The sequence below is a fragment of the Herpailurus yagouaroundi genome, unplaced genomic scaffold (assembly GCF_014898765.1).
Source record: "Herpailurus yagouaroundi ecotype Mexico unplaced genomic scaffold, PumYag 159, whole genome shotgun sequence".
In the NCBI taxonomy this organism is placed as follows: Eukaryota; Metazoa; Chordata; class Mammalia; order Carnivora; family Felidae; genus Herpailurus; species Herpailurus yagouaroundi.
In genome coordinates this window covers 60,745,179-60,760,861 of record NW_024412400.1, presented here as the reverse complement: position 1 = coordinate 60,760,861, position 15,683 = coordinate 60,745,179, and positions in this window count along the sequence as shown.

Sequence of the window (15,683 nt, the reverse complement as noted above, 5' to 3'; positions counted from 1 at the left end):
ACTCATGTATAAATGTTGCCAATTTGTATAATTCATGAAATATAATAGACTTTTAAATATCATTTTCCTTTGCTTTTTAGTTTAGGGTTCCCTTTACCTGCCTTTACCTACTCTGAGTGCCAGAATCTAACATTTTTAGGTTTTAATGCGTTCAATTCTGATATCCACCGATGGCAATATGTCAAAGATTTGGAGAACACACTAAACAAAAGAATTATTTGAGCATGACTGAACCTGCAGTCACATGATCTGCATTTTATCAAAGGCAAGTGCATGTACCTTAAAAAAGTTAAATAAAACATCTTAGAAATGGCACCTACTGAAGTTCTATTCCACTTAAATGTGGCATACGCTAGTCATGGTTAAGAGATGAGTGATAATACTAAGAGATTAATTTCACCCCTACCCTTTTTCTCTAGCATTCCTGTATGATTTCCTCCATAGAATCTGAATTTTTTTTAATTTTTTTTAATGTTTATTTATTTTTGAGACAGAGAGAGACAGAGCATGAATGGGGGAGGGTCAGAGAGAGAGGGAGACACAGAATCTGAAACAGGCTCCAGGCTCTGAGCTGTCAGCACAGAGCCCGAGGCGGGGCTCGAACTCACGGACCGCGAGGTCATGACCTGAGCCGAAGTCAGACGCTTAACCGACTGAGCCACCCAGGCGCCCCCCTTTTTTTTTTAATTTTTTTTTTTTTAGAATCTGAACTTCTTAGGGAAGTTATTTCTACTCAGGGTGAGAATATATACCTTTGTCTAAATGGATAGAGAGAGGTCTTTTACTGGGAACTGTGCTACCACTAATACACAATCCCAATAATTGAGACATAAAGTAGGTTTGTTTTTTTACCTGAAAGGTTCCTATCTTCCCCCAAATGTCAGGTGGTTTTTTTCTTTCCAAATCAGTGTATCTGTGTGGGGTCACTTCTTCCTCCCTCTAAGCCAACTCTTTCTCATCTCTCAATAGGGACCTAGTCATTTACAGATTCCAAGGAAACTTATAATGGTTTGTTTGTAAAGTATATGGGAGCAGGAGTGAGATTAACGTACTTATAAGTGTGACACAACAGAAGCAAAGTTGTAATAATGCCTGAGGAAACCCAGCCTGAGAGGGAATCGTAGTTCTTAGAAATAAGAGCATATGCATTTTAAAACCTTATAGAATTTTTGAATGGATAGAATAATAGAAAAACTTGTATTAGAGAAATCTGTTTATTTTAACATGGTATATAAATTCTGAAAAATAAACTAAGGGAAGAGAAAAAATTTAAAGTTTGGCTTATATATTACTTCAGAGTAGGATCGGATATTAAAAGAATAGTAGACTAAGAAAAACTGCCCATCTGGCCTCAGAAATTCCTCTGTACACTGATATAACTATGGTAATATAAAATAGATTTATTCTTTATGAAAATGTCAGTGTACATTATTATATTCTTTAAGTTCAGTTGGGTTTTGAAATCTAGGCTTTCTGTAGACTTAGATGATTATGGTTGTCATCTGGAATGTTTGCCTACGAATACAACGCAGTTGTTGGTGAACATTGTTTCATTGCAGTAGATTTTATAGTGAATCACTGGCAAATCAAATCACATCATGCCTGATGGAGCCAGATGATTTTCAAGGTACTCAAGAGGAGACCATTTCCCCTCCAATTATCAGGGGTTTTCCTCTCATTGAGCACAGAAAGAAACAGACAAACCTCCAGAAAGGGATATATTAAGATCTTTGAGGTATGTAGTTACATTTGCATAGAGCAATGAAAAGACAGTGTCTCCTGGATTACCCAATATTTAATGGACACAAATATTTCTAAGGGGTTAGGAAATAAGTAACATTTATATGGGAAAAGAAAACTGATCTTGCATTATATACTGCATTTGAGCTAGAGTTTTTTTTTTTTCCCCACCTAAATTTATGAGAAGCAGTGATTCACGGAACTTAATTTTTCTTTTTCTTGGAAGTAACCGAGAAATGAATGGTTTTTCATGATTACTTCATCTCTGTTCATCCCACCAAGGCATTAAGTACTAGTCAGGTTAGAGTCATTAATCAGAAATATAAGTGTATTCTTGGAAAAATGAACTAGCTATCAATCCTCGTATTTTACTGCACATTAATACATTTAGTGTTTGTACTCCATGCTTTTCCCATGCGACAGAATAAAATACTGTAATTACTAACAGCTTCCAGGAAACACATGACATAGTACTGGATAAAAATGGAGATTATTAGTTTAAAAGATTATCTGCCTGTATAGGATCGATATGGGTGCTATCTTTCTGTTCTCATACATGACAGTGGATGGGACTTACACTGTTCACGATGACAAAAGTGAAAATGATGCCTTTAGAAAAACACCTATGTTTGGTCAGGTACAACACCAAATGCTATGTTTCAAATGTGAATTCTATTGAATGGAAAAAATATGACCAAAGGAAAAAGTCTATTTTGATAATTTCTGTAAGGCAATTCTTTATTTTAGAGGCAGTGAGAATTGAACATCTTTATCTGAACATTTTCTCATGACAAATATGGTTTTTCACTGCTCTATGAATTCTCTGTAGATTAGAACATCACACTAAGTTCTTTTGTATAGCAGAATATCTCTGATTTGTCATTTGCTGCCCCCCACCCCCCGGAATTTATTTATTTATTTTTTCTATTTTGAGGTTAAAACAGCATGCTCTCAAAAGTCCTTTACTGCCCCCAAATGCTATAAAATCTTTGAATATCCACTGACAGTGTTTGCTAACTGTGTGTGTATTTTGTGGTTAGAATGGAGAATGGTGGTTTTTAGAAATGTTACTAAGGAGAATTTCTAAATCACTATTTTAAAAATGCATATATTCTCCATATAACTTTATTGAAAGATGCATAAAAGCAAACATTAACAGAAACTGTAGTCCTTCAAAGAAAGATATTTCTTAAATAGAAAGTATTTCTTACAGATCTTTACATAATATGTTTATTATAAGTCATTATAAAAATCATTTATATGATCTTGAGTTATTAAAAAGTCTGATTTTAAATTTTGGTAACATACATAGTGGTGTGGCTATTCAGACTGAAAGTGTTCCCAACAAATCATTTGCTTTAGCAGTAGTTCTGACAGGAATTCGTGTCCTGATATTTTTAGTATGTGGCCAAGACTCTGAGAGGTTAAGGACTGTCCATCATCACTAAATAAATGAAGGTGAGGAAATGGGGAGTCTTGGTTGCTGGATGTGATGTCCATTCTATTACCTGGACTTTCTCTCAGATTGAGTAATTTATTCCCACTAAGAGACAAGAGTAGATAGCATGTATAAATGTTGAGAATAGAGAGCAAGGGGCCTGATAATAACATTCCCAATCCAGATATTTCAGTTACATATTGATAGGAGCCTAATTTGATCAGTGTTTTTTTTTTAAACTTCTGCTTTTATTATTTATTTATTTATTTTTTAATTTTTTCAACGTTTATTTATTTTTGGGACAGAGAGAGACAGAGCATGAACGGGGGAGGGGCAGAGAGAGAGGGAGACATAGAATCGGAAACAGGCTCCAGGCTCTGAGCCATCAGCCCAGAGCCCGATGCGGGGCTCGAACTCACGGACCGCGAGATCGTGACCTGGCTGAAGTTGGACGCTTAACCGACTGCGCCACCCAGGCGCCCCTATTTATTTTTTTTTACATAAAAGTGTTTTAAAACATTGCATAATAAAATCCACTAAACTTTTTCTATGTAGTTCATTCAGGACAATACTTACATATTTTGCTAGAGGTGCATAACCAAATACCACAGGATGGAGGGCTTAACAGAAATTTATTTTCTCACAGTTCTGGAGGCTGGAAGTCCAAGATCAGGGTGTCAGGTTGGTTTTTCCTGGGTGGTTCTGACTGGAGAGGAAGCTACTCCTTCCTGATTGAAGCAGAATGCAGCTGCAAATAAGAACATCTTCTGCAGCTGAATAGCGTCCGGAGATGTGGTCCTGGCCAACAAGCCAGCCCTAGAGACTATATACACAGCTGTCACATAGCGATAACTTAGAAAGGTACAAAGACTTTTTAAAACTGAGGTAGAATAGACATACACCAAACTCTCCCTGTTTAAATCATATAGTTTAATATGTTTTGGCTTCTATATGCACCCATGAAAACGTCACCTCAATAAGGTGGTAGACATACTGATCACCGAAAGTTTTCTCATGCTTCTTTGTAATTCCTTCCTCTTCTTGCCTCCTTGACTAGGTAACCACTGATCTACTTTCTGTCATTAAAGTGTAGTTTGCATTTCTGGAAGATCACATCCATTGAATAAGAGACTTTTTTTGCCTTTTTGAACATCATAATTATTTGAGACTCATCTGTGTTGTAGTATGTATTGATCACTTTTTATTACTGACTGCCATTCCACTGTATGGATATACCAGTTTATTCAGTCACCTGTTTGTGGACATTTGGGTTGTTTCCAGTTGCAGATTTTTTTTTCTTTTTTTTTCTTTTTTACCAATAAAGCTTCTGTGGACATTCATGTGTACGTCTTTATATAGACATCTGATTTAATTTCTCTTGAGTAAAGAAATACCTGGGAAAGGATGGTTCATGAAGTAGTTACATATTTAACTTTTTTTTTGTTTGTTGTTTTTTTTTTTTTTTTTAGAGAGAGAGAGAGGGCATGCAAGTGGGGAAGAGAAGCAGAGGGAGAGGCGGGGAAAGAGAGAGAAAGAGAGAGAGAGAAAATGAATCTGAAGCAGTCTCTATGCTCAGCACAGAGCCTGACACGGAGCTCAATCCCATGACCTGGGATTGTGACCTGAGTCGAAACCAAGAGTTGGTTAATTGAGCCACCTGGGCACCCGTATGTTTGTTTATTTATATATATATATATATATATACACACACACACATATATATATACATATATATACACATATATATACATGTATATACACATCTATACACACATATATACACATATATATGTATATATATACACATATATATACATATATGTGTATATATATACACACACATATATATATACACATACACACACATATATATGTACATACACACATACATATATATGTACATACACACATATATTTATATTTATATTATTTATATTTATATTTATGTATATTTATATATATTTCATTACCTACTGATTATGTATAATAAGTAGGTGATGACATCTCATTAGGGTTCTAATTTTCATTTCTTTAATCACTAATGATATTTAAGCATCTTTTCATGTGCTTATTGGTCATCAGTATATATTCTTTGGTGAAGTGTCCACATTTTTTTATCTTCTTTTTTAAAAAAAAATTTTTTTTTCAACGTTTATTTATTTTTGGGACAGAGAGAGACAGAGCATGAACGGGGGAGGGGCAGAGAGAGAGGGAGACACACAATCGGAAACAGGCTCCAGGCTCTGAGCCATCAGCCCAGAGCCTGACGCGGGGCTCGAACTCACGCACCGCGAGATCGTGACCTGGCTGAAGTCGGACGCTTAACCGACTGCACCACCCAGGCGCCCCATCACATTTTTTTATCTTCTAAAAAAATGGGTTGTCTTGTTTTAGGATTGATGTCTTAAAAGTTTTTTATATACTCTGAAGTTCTTTGTATGCTCAAGGATTCAGTCATTTTTTTAAAAGATATATGCTTTTAAGATTTTTGTTTCCTCTCCTTGGTTTGTCATTTCAGTCTCTTAAAAGTGGTGTAGTACTATTTATCAATTATTTTCTTTTATGGATTGTGCTTATAGTGTCCAACTCAAATTCACAAGAATTTTTTTTTCCTTTAGAAGCTTTATTTATTTATTTTGTTAAATTTTTTTTTTAACGTTTATTCATTTTTGAGAGACACAGAGAGACAGAGTATGAACGGGGGAAGGGCAGAGAGAGAGGGAGACACAGAATTTGAAGTAGAATCCAGACTCTGAGCTGTCAGCACAGAGCCCGACGTGGGACTGGAACTCACGAACCCTGAGATCATGACCTGAGTCGAAGTTGGACACCCAACCGACTGAGCCACCCAGGTGCCCCTGTTTTATTTTTTATTTAAAACTATGGTCACCTTTGAGTTAATTTTTTTATCATATAAATATGGCTCAAAGTTAATTTTTTTTGCTTATGCATGTCAATTATTCCAGCACCTTTTGTTGAAAAAAATGTTCTTTTTCCACTGAAGTGCCTTTCTTTTTGTTAGAAATCAGCTGTCCATATCTGTATTTTGTTTCCTTGATTTTTTGGATGCCAGACACCTGATGAGAGAAAAACTTTTTAAAGGCCTGATATATAAGGAAAACCATTTTTGATTTCTAAGTCAACACGACTGTGTATAAATTTGTTCAAAGCAAAAGCCTGATTTATGGCCCACCACAGGGACACTGTATATCTGCTTTGTGAATGAATAGAGTAAAGGAAAACCGTCTTGTCCTTGAGATATGGATCAGAGTTCCTCCCTGAATTCCTCTGTGATAAAATTTGTGATTCCTGCCTATATGCTAATCTATAAACTTTGGAGTTTTACAAGATGTAGAAAGTATACAGCCCTATAAAAACTATTCATTCTCTAGAGTACTTGCATCCCTGTCAAGAGTATGTTTCCCCAGCAGCTGTCCTAACTGGGGCTCAAATAAAATTCTCCTTCTAGCTTTTAGAGATTCTAAAAGGTTTGCTCATTGTACATTGACACACCTATCTTGATGCCAATATAGCACTTCCTTATTTTATAATTATAATCTGTAGTCAATTTGGGAGGGACTGACTTTAATATTGAGTTTATTAGTGGAATTAATAGTAGTATTAGTAGTACTAATATTAATATATTGGTGGAGATTGATATACCCCATAGCAGGTGTTATTTCTCTATTTACTTGCATTTTTATCTTCTCTCAGCAATACTTTGTAGTTTTCAGTATACAGTTCTTTAACATATTTTGTTCAATTTATCCCTAAGTATTTCATGCTTGTGGTGCTATTTTAACTGGTATTATTTTATTTTAACTTCAATATCAGTTGTTCATCATTATTATATAGAAATGCAGATAATTGTTGTATATTGATCCTATATCTGGAAGCAGGAAGCTCAATGAACCTTGCTCAACAAATATTGCTAACTTAGTTATTAGCTTAAGTATCTTTTTTTTGGGGGGGTGGCTTTTATCATTTTTCCACACACACATGATCATGTTGTCTGTGAATAAAGACATTTTTAATTCTTTATTATATAAGTAGGGTCTCTTATTTCTATTTTGTGACCTATTTCCCTGGCTGGCTCCCGTAGTATGCTGTTGATGAGAAGTGGTGATAGCAGATATAATTTTTTTAAATCTTTTTTTTTAAGTTTTTAAGTTATTTATTTTGAGAGAGAGCGAAAGAGAGAGGAAGAGTGTGAGTGGGGAAGAGAGAGAGAGAGAATCCTAAGCCGGCTCCACACTGTCCACGCAGAGTCTGATGCAGGGCTTGAACTCACGAACCATGAGACCATGACCTGAGCCGAAATCAAGAGTCAGATGTTTAACCGACTGAGCCACCCAGGTGCCCTGATAGCAGATAACTTTATCTTGTTCCCACTCTACTCATAGGGGGAAAGTTTTCCGTCTTTCACCCTTAAATGTGTTGTTAGCAATAGGTTTATCATGGATGCCCTTTATTAGATTGAGGAAGTTTCATTCCATTCCTAGTTTTATGAGGGTTTTTAACAAAAATGGGTATTGGATTTTGTTGAGTGCTTTTTTAGTGATGCCTTAAGGATTTACAATGTGCATCTTTAACTTAACACAGTCTCCCTTATGATATAGGATTTCACATCTAGTGTGTTGTAATAGAATACCACAAACTGTGTGACTTAAAACAATAGAAGTTTCTTTTCTCACACTTCTGGAGGCCAGGAGTCCAAGCCAAGGTGTCAGTAGGGCCATGTTCCCCATAATGGTCTGGTCAGAAACCTTCCCTGACTCTTCTTAGCTTTTTTCTGCTGGTGACTGGCAATCCTTGGTGTTGCTTACTGCATCATTACAGTTTCTGCCTGTGTTGTCACATGGTATTTTTCCTGTGTGGCTGTCTCTGTGTCTCCTCTCTTCTTACAAGCACAGCAGTCCTACTGGGTTAAGGGCCTATGCTACTCCAGTATAACCTCATTTTATATTGACTGATTAAATCTGTAATAGACTTATTTCCAAATAAGGTCATATTCCGAGGTTCCAGGAAGGACATGAAATTTTGGGAGCACGATCCAAGTCAATACAAGAACCTTGCAATTCTCTACTTCTTTTGGGGCACCTGGGTGGCTCAGTCAGTTAAGCGTCCACTCTTGACTTTGGTTCAGGTCATGATCTCACGTTCGTGAGTTCGAGCCCCATGTTGGACTCTGTGCTGAGGTCACGGAGCCTGCTTGGGATTCTGTTTTCCTCTTTCTGCCGCCCCCCCCCACTTGCTCTCATTCTCACTCCCAAAATAAATAAAAATAAACTTTAAAAAACCTTAGTTTTTATATCCTATAAAACTTTGTGCTATTGTTTTCATACATTTACTTTCATATATGTTATCTAACAGTCCTTTGTTGTCATTTTTATGGAAACAATTGTCTTTGTTTCCAAACATAGTAATTTAAATTGATACAGAGTTTATGCTTTAGTTTTCTAGGAGTGCTATAACATTTTATCACAAACTGGGTTGCTTAAAACAATAGAAGTGTATTCTGTCATAGTTCTGAAAGTCAGAAGCTAATAAACTGTCGGGAAACAGTGTTGTTTCCTTTTGTAGACTCTTCAGAGAACCTGTTTCACACTTGTAGCTTCAAGTGACTGCTGACATACGTTGGCATTCCTTGGCTTGTGGTGGCATAAGTCCAGTCTCTGCCTGCATTTAAAAAAAATTTTTTTTTTTAACATTTATTTATCTTTGAGACAGAGACAGAGCATGAATGGGGGAGGGTCAGAGAGAGGGAGACACAGAATCTGAAACAGGCTCCAGGCTCCGAGCTGTCAGCACAGAGCCGGACGTGGGACTCGAACTCACGGACCACGAGATCATGACCTGAGCCGAAGTCGGCCGCCCAACCGACTGAGCCACCCAGGCGCCCCTCTGCCTGCATTTTTAGATGGCCTTCTCCTGTGTGTCTGAGTGTCTCAAATGTCTTTCTCCTCTCTCATGTAAAGACCCTAGTCATTAGATTTAGGGCCCACTGTAGATCCAGAATAATCTTATCTTGAGATCCTTAACTGATTACATCTGCGAAGACTCTACTTCGAGATAAAGTCACATTCACAGGTACTAGGGGTTGGTTCTTAAAAAAAGTGTTGGGCGGGGGGCACTATTGACCCACCTTCGTTTACATACCATAAAATTCACCCTTCAAAAGTGTACAATACAATGATTTTTGGAATAGTCACAAAGTTGTGCAAACATTATCTAATTCAGAACCTTAAAAAGAGACCCAGTATCCATTAGCAGTCCTTTTTTATTCCTCCAAATCCTGACTCCTGGCAAGCACTATTTACTGTCTCTATGGATTTGCCTTTTCTGGATATGTCCTACATATGTGGCTTTCTGTATTTGTCCTCTTTATTTAGCATAATATTCTTAAGATTCATCCATGTTGTAGTATGAATCAGTTTTTTATTTTTTTATGGCTGAAAACAGTCCATTGTATGGAAATCCATTTTTATTCATCAGTTGATGGAAATCTGGGTTTCCTCATTTTAGTTATTATAGACGCATCTATGTGCAAGTTTTGTTGATATATGATTTCAGTTCTCTTGGGTATCAGTGGTCTTTTAAAGAGCTTTAAGTAGTAATAAAAACCTCTCATTTTTATATTTTGTATTTTAATAAGGAAAAGAAGCCCATACATTTACCCACGTCATTACTTACCGTTTCCCTTTTTTATAATTCCTTTGTGTAGATCCATATTTTCCTCTTATACTACTTCCCCTCTGTTGGAAGGTCTTTCTTTGACATTTCTTGTAGTGTATATCTGCTCATGATTAATTCTTTCAGAGTTTGTTAGTCTGAATGTCTTTATTTTGCCCTTTGCTGAAAGATATTTTTGTCAGTTATATAATTCTAAGTTGAACATTTTTTTCCCCTTAGGTATTAGGCTCCACCATCTTTGTTCGCATTTTTTTATGACAAGAAATATGTAGTCATTCTTATCTTTGTTCTTCTGTATATACATGTCTTATTTTTATGACTGTTTTTAGAATATTCTCTTTATCACTGGTTTTGAACAACTTCAGTGTGATTTGCCTTATTGTAGTTTTCTGCCCATTTCTTATGCTAGAGAACCATTGAGCTTCTGGCATCTGTGGGTTTATAATTTTTTTTCAAATTTGGAAAAATGTTGGTGTTTATTTCTATATGTATATATTTTTTTGTATCTGCCTCTTTTGGCTACTCCCAATTACACATTTTTTTATAAGGCTTGAAGTTGTCCCACAGGCCAATGGTGAATTTTTTCTTTTTTAATTTTATTATTATTATTATTATTATTATTATTAACATTTATTTATTTTTGACACAGAGAGAGACAGAGCATGAATGGGGGAGGGTCAGAGAGAGGGAGACACCGAATCCGAAACAGGCTCCAGGCTCCGAGCTGTCCGCACAGAGCCCGACGCAGGGCTCGAACTCATGGACCGTGAAATCATGACCTGAGCCGAAGCCGGCCGCTTAACCGACTGAGCCACCCAGGCGCCCCTTTCTTTCTTTTTTAAATTGAATTATAGTTGACACACAATGTTACATTAGTTTCAGGTGTGCAGCATAGTGATTTGACAAGTCTGTACATTATGTTGCCCACATGACAGCTGTAGCTACCATCTGTTACCATACAATGCTATTACAACACTATGGACTCTATTCCCTATGCTGTGCCTTTTATCCCTGTGACTTATTCATTCCTTAACTGGAAACCTGTATCTCCCACTTCCCTTCACCCATTTTGCTCATTCCCCACCCCCTTTCCTTCTTTCTTTTATCATTCATTTTTCTCTGTTTTATTTTGGATAGTTTCTGTTGCTGTGTCCTCAAGTTCACTAATAGTTTCTTCTCCCATCTAATCTATTCTTAATTCTATCCTGGCCATTGTATTTTTCATCTCAGACATTGTAGCTTTCATATAATGAAGTTCAATTTGTGTCTGTTCTATATCTTCCATGTCTTTGCTTACCTGTTTGAACCTATAGAATACAATGACTATTCTCATGTCCTTGTCTGCTAATTCTAACATCTGGATCAGTCCTGAATGGTTTCCGTTGATTACTTTTTCTCTCCATAATGAGTTGCATTACTGCTTCTTTGCGTGGCTGATAATCTCTGATTGAATGCCAGACTTTTCGCATTTTCTACATGGCTTACTACTGTTATCATAGTTTTATAAATTTTCTTGAGATTTGTTCTGGGACGTAGTTAAAGTGACTTGGAAACAGTTTGATCCTCTTGGATTTTACTTCTAAGACTTCTTAGGGAGGATAAAAATAGTATTTACCATAGGGATAATTATTCTCCACTAATTAGGCAAGACCTTTTTGAAAACTCTACAGTAATTAATGAATTATGAGATTTTCCATTCTGACTGCTTAGATCAGGCACTGTTCCTGGCCCTTTGTGACCTCTGGGTACTGTGAACTCTAATCTTTAGAGGTGGTTCTTTTCCTGGCCTTGGGTAGTTTTTTCACAAACTTGCATCAGTCCATACTCTGTGGCATACTCTAGTGGGCGCTATGCTGCAGATCTCTGTGTTTTTGTTTTTCCACCTTCTCTCCTCTCTAGTGTTCTGGATGCACATTCTAGCCATCTTGCATCCCTTCATACTCTCAGCTTTGTCTCTTCAGCTCAGGGCATCTGCGGTGTTTTCCTTTTCTTGGAAGCCTGTTTTAGTCAGTAAGCTGGGGGCAATTGCAAGGCCCACTTTATTTGTTTTCTGTCTTTCAGAGATTACTGTTCTTGAGTGTAGTGCTTTGAAAATTGTTTCACATATTTAATTAGATTTTATTTATTTGTTTTGCTTCAAGTGGAATGGTAAATACCATTCCTGTTGCTATAGTTTGACTGGAGGCAAAAGTCAAAGGCTTGAGCTTAAAAAAATTAACTTTATCATTAAATGCATCCATGTCCTATTTTTACTCATTGTATTTCATTGTATGGAAATGCTATAATTTATTTATTCATTTATTTTTCAAATGAAGTATATGTGGGTTGTTTCTGGTTTTTGACTATTACAAATAATGAAGCTATGAACATTTCTTGTGTGTGTGTGTGTGTGTGTGTGTGTGTGTGTGTGTGTGTGTGTGTGTGTGACTGGCAACACATGCATACAATTTGGGATATTTAATTTGGATTAGAATCTTTGGTCCCTAGGATTTATATTTGTTAAATAAGAATCAATATTACCAAAAAATTCTATATAGTGGTTTCGAGAATTCACCTTCCTCCTTCTCTCCTCACTTTTCCATTGTATTACAATGCTGATTTCAGCTGTTCCAACACTTGAGTATTTTGAGAGTTTTAAATTTTAATCATTTTGGTATATATATAATGGTCCATAGCTGTGATTTTAATTTGCATATCCTTGATGGACATCACATTTTTATATTATTGGCCATTTGAATATCTTCTTTTGTGAAATGCCTGTTCAAGTTTTTTACTCATTTTATTGGATTTTTTGCCTAATTGGATTATACATTTTTTCTAATATATATATTATATACAAGCACTTTGCTATTCATATCTGTTGTTAATATTTTCTGCCACTCTGTGTTCTGCATTTTCTCTTTCTTCATGGTGTTTTTAGATAAACAGAAATTCGGACAGTGTTATCCCATTGCCAATATTTTCTTTCCTTAAAAAATTTTTTTAATGTTTATTTATTTTTGAGAGAGAGAGAGAAAGAGAGGAAGCAGAGAGAGAGGGAGACACAGAATCTGAGCACAGAGCCCAACGGGGAGCTTGAACCCACAAAATGTGAGATCTTGACCTGAGCCGAAGTTGGACGCTTAATTGGCTGAGTCACCCAGGTGCCTCATTTAATGTTTAACATTTATTTATTTTTGAGAGACAGAAGCAGAGCATGAGCAGGGGAGGGGGAGAGAGGGAGAGAGAGAGAAAGGGAGAGGAGAGAATGAGAGAATGCGAATGAATCTGAAGCAGCCTCCAGGCTCCGAGCTGTTGGTTAGCACAGAGCCCGATGTGGAGCTCGAACCCATGAATGGCGAGCCATGACCTGAGCCGAAGCCGGACATTCAACCAACTGAGCCACCCAGGCACCCCTAATGTTTTATATTTCATTTAGAATGACAGTCCATCTGGAATTAACTTTTTAGCATGTCTGAAAGAAGGATCAATTTTATTTATTCTTTTACATGTGGGTATACAATTGTCCAAATACCATATTTTGAAAAGGAAATTTTTTGCTATTGCTTTTTCAATTAAAAATATTACCTTTGCCATCAAGAACCTGTACGTGTGTGAGTGTATTTTGGGGCCCTCTTTTTTGTTCTATTGCTTTATCTTTGGAACAATATCATACATATTACTTTTATAATAAATCTTGATATCCTCTGTTTCTTAAGGTTAGTGACTTAAAACCAAGTCATTATTTTTCATGAAAGCATCTATTGGTTGTATAAAACTTGTTAAAGAAAACCATAACATTTATGCATATACTGAAACATTTTTGTTACTTCTTGAAATATTTTTCTAAACCTGTAGGTTAATCTTTGTTTCCTTTCTCATCAAGAATATATCAATGAAATATCTGAACATTAAAGATTGAAGAATCATCTATTTTTGTCCCACATTGCTCATGGCATATTATAAGTAATTAGTCTCCTTCTCAACCATTTTTAGCTTTAGCAATTGCCATTAGCATAATTTCTTATTAGAATATTCATAAGAAATATCTATTTATTCAAGTACCTTTTGTGGTTTAAAATCCATTATTTCAAAACTAAATGGGCTCTAAATTCTTAATCTTTGGTAGTAAGTTATATGTTAGGAATATAATGAAACCTTTTAGGTGACTTTGCCAGTTAGTATGGGATTAATAGTAATAGTGATTTCTATGCACCTCCCCCCCCACCATAAAAGCAGGGCCATAAATGGATTCATAATACTTACAATATTATGTGGAAGTGGCTTAGAAACAAGATTTAGTGACATTTTTCTCAGCCTCTGACATATTCAGCTGATTATGAGGAAAAGGAGTGCCACGTATCTGAGAAATATAAATAGAGGTGATGCCATGTGATGATACGCTCTTAATATTCTTCCTGAGAAAGGAAGGGTCTTGGCTCACTGCTTCATGAAGACTTAACTTATAGAGACATAGAAGAAATTGAATAAAGTAAGTTCCAAAACAGAGCTGCTAAAAAACAAGAAAACCTGGAACGTGCTAAGTTGTGAATCAAGAATATTACCTATGAATGGAAAGGAGATTTTGAGTATGTCCCTTTAAAAACATAAAGTTGGAGCAGCTGTTGGAGCAGCAGTAAGACCTAGTCCCAGGCTATAAATTGCTCTGCAGTGATTTTTTTTTTTTAATTTTTTTTTCAACGTTTATTTATTTTTGGGACAGAGAGAGACAGAGCATGAACAGGGGAGGGGCAGAGAGAGAGGGAGACACAGAATCAGAAACAGGCTCCAGGCTCTGAGCCATCAGCCCAGAGCCTGACGCGGGGCTCGAACTCACTGACCGCGAGATCGTGACCTGGCTGAAGTCGGACGCTTAACCGACTGCGCCACCCAGGCGCCCCATGCAGTGATTTGTTTTTTATGTTTATTCATTTATGAGAGAGAGAAAGAGAGAGAGGGAGAGAGTGCATGCACAAGCAGGGGAGGGGCAGAGAGAGAAGGAGACACAGAATCCAAACCAGGCTCCAGACTCTAAGCTGTCAGCACAGAGCCTGACATGAGGCTTGAACCCATGAACCATGAGATCATGACCTGAGCCAAAGTCAGATGCTCAACCAACTGAGCACCCAGGTGCCTCAACTTTCTTATTCCTTCAAAGTTTGTGTATGTGTGTTCACTTTAACCTGTTTCTGCCTGCATATGTTTGGCTAAAGCCTCACAGTGTGATCTACCTATGTCTCCAGATGGCTCTGGCTCCATCACTTTGGGAGAGCTCTGCCAGATTCCCAAATATTGTGGATTGTTGCTAGCCATTTTTCCAAGTCTTTCAACTATATTATTTACATCATATGCAACATTCCATACGTAAAAAGGAACTGGACAGGAATTCAACTTTATATATAGGAAGATCAATGAAATTGGACAAAACCATATTTTTGCCTACAAAGAGTTCTTGTTTTAAAGAGTTAAGGAGGGGGGCATCTGGGTGGCTCAGTTGGTTAAGCGGCTGACTTCAGCTCAGGTCATGATCTCGCGGTCTGTGAGTTCAAGCCCCGCGTCGGGCTCTGTGCTGACAGCTCAGCGCCTGGAGCCCGTTTCAGATTCTATGTCTCCTTCTCTCTCTGACCCTCCCCCGTTCATGCTCTTGTCTCTCTCTGTCTCAAAAATAAATAAATGTTAAAAAAAAAAAAAGAGTTGAGGAGGATATGATCTCAGAAACATATTCACAGTCATTGAATATCTTCTTATACTTAGAAAATATGACCATTTTAATCTTGCATATACCAGGATTTTAAATAAGACTATAATTATTTTTCTTCAAATAAATGTACAT